The sequence below is a fragment of the Lolium perenne genome, chromosome 2 (assembly GCF_019359855.2).
Source record: "Lolium perenne isolate Kyuss_39 chromosome 2, Kyuss_2.0, whole genome shotgun sequence".
Classification (NCBI taxonomy): domain Eukaryota; kingdom Viridiplantae; phylum Streptophyta; class Magnoliopsida; order Poales; family Poaceae; genus Lolium; species Lolium perenne.
The window spans coordinates 316860017-316866283 of NC_067245.2; the positions used below are offsets into that span (position 1 = coordinate 316860017).

Below are 6267 nucleotides of genomic sequence, written 5' to 3' on the forward strand. Positions count from 1 at the left end.
CTCGCTACGGACCACTTCTTTCCAGTAGTCAGCATCTGAAGATGCATAAGCTTCTGAAATAGAAGTGGGAGTATCATCCACTGTAGGGATTCGTAGCATAGAAAACAAAAAATTTCCTACCGCAAGAATGAACAACAAGCCAAGATCCAATCTAGAAGATGGTAGCAACGAGAAGATCATGAGACTAATCCTCGAAGATTCCAAAGCCTACGAGATTAGATCTCGTTGTTGATGTAGTCGATCACTTGCCGCTTGCAAAAGCGCGTAGAAGATCTTGACGGTGCCACAGTCGGGCAGCACCTCCGTACTCGGTCACACGTTCGGTGTTGATGACGACGTCCTTCTCCCCGTTCCAGCGGGCAGCGGAAGTAGTAGATCCTCCTCGGAATCCCGACAGCACGACAGCGTGGTGGCGGTGGTGGTGGAGATCTCCGGCAGGGCTTCGCCTAAGCTATGCGGGAGAGAGAGGGAGGACAGAACCGCTAGGGTTTTGGGAGAGGGGTGCTTGGGGGGGGGGGGGGGGGGCGCCGGCCTGGGTGCCCTAGGTGGTGCTCTTAGTGTGGCCGGCCAGCCCCCCTCTCACCCTCTTTATATAGGTGGAACACCCAAGGGTTTGCCCAAAGATCTGAATAAGACCCCAATTCAAAAAACTGTCATATGGACGAAACCTAGGGGGACTAGGACTCCTCCCTTTCCCCCCTTAGTTGGCCGGCCAAGGAGGTGGAGTCCACCATGGACTCCACCTTCCCACTTGGTTGGCTGGTTAGGGTTGGTGGAGTCCTTCCGGGACTCCACCTTCCATGGTGATTTCTTCCGGAAGGTTCTAGAACATTCTAGCGCCTTCCATAAATGCACCGGATCATTTTCCAAACTTGGAAAGTGACTTCCTATATATGAATCTTATTCTCCGGACCATTCCGGACCTCCTCGTGATGTCCTGGATCCCATCCGAGACTCCGAACAACATTCGAACTCCATTCCATATTCCATATCTACTTAAAAGGACATCAAACCTTAAGTGTGTCACCCTACGGTTCGTGAACTATGCAGACATGGTCGAGACTCCTCTCTGACCAATTACCAATAGCGGGATCTGGAGATCCATAATGGCTCCCACACATTCAACGATAACTTAGTGATCGATTGAACCATTTACATACGATACCAATTCCTTTTGTCACGCGATACTTTACTTGTCCGAGGTTCGATCATCGGTATCTCCATACCTTGTTCAACCTCGTTACCGACAAGTACTCTTTACTCGTACCGTGGTATGTCATCTCTTGTGAACTATTCACATGCTTGCAAGCTAATTAGACGACATTCCACCGAGAGGGCCCAGAGTATATCTATCCGTCATTAGGATGGACAAATCCCACTATTGATCCATATGCCTCAACTCATACTTTCCGAATACTTAATCCCATCTTTATAACCACCCATTTACGCAGTGGTGTTTGATGTAATCAAAGTACCCTTCCGTTATAAGTGATTTACATGATCTCATGGTCAAAGGATTAAGTTACTATGCATATTAAAGCTTGAAGCATAAAGAACTAAATGACTTGATCATATGCTACGCTTACTATGGGTGTATGTCCATCACATCATTCACCTAATGATATGACCTTGTTATTAATAACATCCAATGTTCATGATCAGGAAACCATGATCATCTATTAATCAACAAGCTAGTTAAACGATGAGGCTTACTAGGAACTCTGGTTGTTCACACAACACATATGTATCAATGTTTCCGGTTAATACAATTATAGCATGGAGTGTAAACATTTATCATGAACACTAAGATATAACAATAACTAATTTATTATTGTCTCTCGGGCATATCTCCAACATCCACAAGGTACACAAGGAAATCATCACCAAAAGACTTTGCAGTCCTTTGTCTCTTGCCCCTACCAAGGGTTTCCTCGTCATCCTTCTCGGGATTTTCATCATGCGGTTGTTCATAATATTCCATAGGAATGGCAGGCTCAGGAGTCTCTTCTGATTCCTGTCTAGAAGTGCTTTGCATACCTTTCATAGGAAAAATATCCTCAAAGAATTTAGCATCTTTAGACTCTAAAATTGTACCGACCTTCACGTCAGGTACCTCGGATTGCACTACTAGAAATCTATAGCCAACGCTATTCTTAGCGTAGCCCAAATTAACGCAATCCACGGTATTTGGTCCAAGCTTACACTTTTTGGGGATCAGCACATGGAATTTCGCCAAGCAGCCCCAAGTACGCAAATATGAGAGTGTCGTTTTTCTCTTCTCCCATTGCTCATAGGGAGTGAGCTCATTGTCTTTTGTCGGAACTTTATTCAGGACATGACACGATGTCAATATAGCCTCCCCCACCATGACTTGGATAAACCCGATTTATCTAACATGGAGTTAACCAAATCCGTTAGAGTATGGTTTTTCCATTCGGCAACCCCATTTGACTGGGGTGAATAGGGAGGCGTCCTTTCATGAATAATACCATGTTCCACACAGAAAGAATCAAACTCATTAGAGAAATACTCTCCACCACGATCTGACCGGATTCGCTTAATTTTCTTTTCAAGTTGATTCTCAACTTCTGCCTTATAGATTTTAAAGTAGTGTAGAGCCTCATCTTTAGTATTTAACAAATATACATAGCAATATCTAGAGGAATCATCTATCAGCATCATGAAGTATCTCTTTACACCTTTAGTCAACACACCATTCATCTCACAGAGATCAGAATGTATGAATTCTAATGGTGCCAAGTGTCTCTCCTCCGCAATCTTATGGGGCTTGCGAGGTTGCTTTGCTTGCACACACGAATGGCACTTAGGGTCTGTTTGTTTGGGCTGCAGCTTTTGAGAAACAGCTGTAGCTGGTGGGCTATGAAAAAGCAGCTGTGGGAAGCAGCTGTTAGAAGCAGATATTTGATGTTTGGCAAAATCGCGTTTTAAAGCTACTGTTGCTGGTTTTAGAGGTGAAATGTCTCGAATGCCCCTAAGTGCTGAAGATGTTTTATAAATGTTGTTTTGAAACAAATTAACTATTTCTCATTATTTTTTAACATAATTACCATGTTTAAGAGGTGATTTATCTTTTTTTTCAAATTAACTCCTAATCTGCATATCAACCAGATGTCCACAGATGTATGAATGGAAAATATGCTGAAGATGTTACAAGCCTTCTCCTAATCTGCATATCAACCAGATGTCCACCAATGTATGAATAAAATGACAAGAAAAAATGCAATATCACAACATTTGCCAATTGGTGATGAGGTCCACCCGACGGAGGAGAAACGGCCATCTCCGGTCGCCGGTGGCCGCAGCACCCTGCGAACTACGCAATTGGAGATGAACTCCACCCGACGGAGGAGAAACAGAGAGGAAGGAGGCCACCTCTGGGGCGCTGTAACCCTAACCCTAGCCGGCCATGGCTAGGGGACGGGGAGGAAGGAGAACAGAGCAGCAGGGCGGCCGAGATGGTTGGCGTCGAAGATGCGCGCAGCAGGGCAGCCGAGGTTGGTCGGCGTCGAAGATACGGTGAGGCGCCGGCAGCTCAAGGAGATCCTGCCACCGGCGGCGGACGGGGATGAGACCGACCGGACGGGGAGGAGACCTTGAACGGCGGCGGCCGGGAATGGCGGCGGCGGCGGGGAGGATACCTTGGACGGCGACGGCCGAGAACGAGGGCGTGGGAGGAGGACGGCGGCGGGGCCGGGGAACGGCTGCGGGGGCGGGGAGAATCCCTTGACGAACGGGAGTTGAGAGGGGAAAAATAGAACGAGGAGATAGGGGTAATGGGATGGGTCGGGGGGGTGGCAGTTTTTTTGCAAATATTCTAAAGTACAAAGGGCAATTCCGTCCGCTGCAACTCGGGAAGCAGCAAAAGCGGGAGGAAGCACCCCTGGGCTAGCTTTCCATCCGAGCAACTCGCTCAGTGCATTTTGCCTGAGCCCTTCTTAACAGCGCTTTTCCTTAGAACCTTTGGCTAAAGTGAAACGCGGGAGTAAATTGAACTTTGCTAGCCGCGTCATACAACTAAAACCAATGTGACAAAGGCGTGAATGCCAAACTTCTATTTCATTAACACTCGAATGACTATTGTTCATGACTTTATTACAAAAATCCGCGAGGGAAAGGCGAAACAGACCTCCGTATTCATAACCTTTTCCAACAAACAGTGCATATTTCGTAACAACTACTTTATTAGACTCGAAGGCCAACTTAAACCCTTCTCTACAAAGAAGGGAGCCACTAACGAGATTTTTCTTGATGCCGGGGACATGCTGCACGTTCTTGAGCTGCACGATCCTTCCTGAAGTGAACTTCAGATCAACCGTGCCAACACCATGAACAAAAGCACTTGCTCCATTCCCCATCAATACGGATCCGTTCCCTGTGACCTGATAAGAGGAAAACAATGATATGTCAGCACACACATGAATATTTGCACCTGTGTCAATCCACCAATCGGTAGACTGACAAACTGAAAATAAAGTAAATAAATTACCGTACCCAGATGCCCCACTCTCTTTGTTGCTCACAATCATGTTGACAGTCTTGGATTCCTGTCCTAGCTTCTTAAACTTGTTTGGGCACTTGTTAGCCCAATGTTCCTCTGAACCACAAGTGAAACAACCATGTTTCTTTTTATCCTTCTTGAAGGTCTTCTTACCCTTCTTCGTAAAGTCGGTATTCTGTTGGACACCAGTTTTCCCCTTGGGCTTGTGGGAGTTGTAGTTCTTCTGTACCATATTGGCAGCATAAGTACCTTCCCCTTTTCCGTGCGAGTCCTTTGCTCTCGAATTTTGCTCAACACTCAGATGGCCGATGACATCCTCTACTGAGAATTCACGCCTCTGATATTTCAGGGTAGTGGCAAAGTTCCTCCAGGAATTGGGCAACTTGGCAATTATGCATCCCGCGACAAATTTGCCCGGTAAGTTACACTTGAGAAGCTCAAGCTCCTTAGCGATGCTCTATATCTCATGAGCCTGTTCCAATACAGACCGGTTCTCGACCATTCTGTAATCGTGGAACTGCTCAATAGTATACATCTCGCTCCCAGCATCGGTTGCGCCGAATTTAGATTCGAGCGCCTCCCACAAGTCCTTGGCAACCCGCATATGTAAATATGCATCAACCAACTTATTTCCGATCACGCTCAGAACGCATCCAACAAAGACGACAGTGGCCTCCCTAAACGCCTTCTCCTGTTTAGGAGTAATTGTTGTAAATATAAGCAATTGTTTGATTGAATTAATCCAAGAATAAATCATGAGCATGACGTAAACAGTACTAAGCACATATTGATACTTGATAAAATTATCATGTACTAGACAGATAGTAGGAGTATCTACCCAAATCGAGAAGGTTTCCCATTTTCTACTGATTTTGGGCAGCGCTTTATATGTGCTTTTGTTTTGTCGGAGATAAGGCCCAATCAACCACAAGCCTCTGAATTTACCACCGGAAGAACGTCCCCTTAGGACATTCATTGTGGCGTCGTACATGCCCGCTCCTCCCAATGTCAAGATGCCGCCGGGGTGGGACCTTAATCTAATAGGATTCCGGTGCCACCGCAGCCCACATGTCAAGATCGCCGGTACAAAATCACGTACCACCGCCGCGCCATGACGCCGGAGGCCGTGTATTCAAGCACGAGCATGAGATCATGCGCCACGGCTTCTTCACGACAGAGCCATCGGTGTGGTTCACACATGAGAGCCTGAGCCCACCAAACCCGTGCTTGGATGCCCACACCGATGAGGAGATGTACGAGTGCCTCCCAAATTAACGTGTGCCACCGGTGGGTGAAACGGCGCATCCAAGGTCTTCGTTGTCGCCGAGGCAGACCATCATCTAGGCAGAAGACTACATCTTCGTCGACTAGGAGGCTCCCTGTCAAGATTAGTTTATGTTTTAGTTCAATTTAGTTATGTGTAGTATGTTTTTAGTTGCAATTTCAAACTATGTATCCTAGTTTTTATTAAATGAAGTTTGAAGTTTAACAAGATTTTTTTAAAATTTTCTTGCCACGGACGTAGGATTTTTTGTTGTACCATCATATTTTCACCCGTGCTTCAGTGTCCCCCCGTCGGTCGAATGTTTTGGCTGAGAAAACACATGGATGGTCAGGATTGCGCGATACCCTTTCGGTGGGAGGGTACGATGGTCATTTTACACAGCCCAGCATAGCATGTATGGGTTGAGCGTACGTATTTTTGTTTGTGTACGACCTCGCGTGGCACCATATGGCAGGAGACGTGT

At 46.4% G+C, this 6267-nt stretch overlaps 1 pseudogene; it reads right to left on the minus strand.

Annotated features, from left to right (window-relative positions):
• Nucleotides 1-3431: 3431 nt before the first annotated feature.
• Nucleotides 3432-5510, minus strand: LOC139835892 (uncharacterized; annotated as a pseudogene).
• Between the last annotated feature and the right edge of the window lie 757 nt (nucleotides 5511-6267).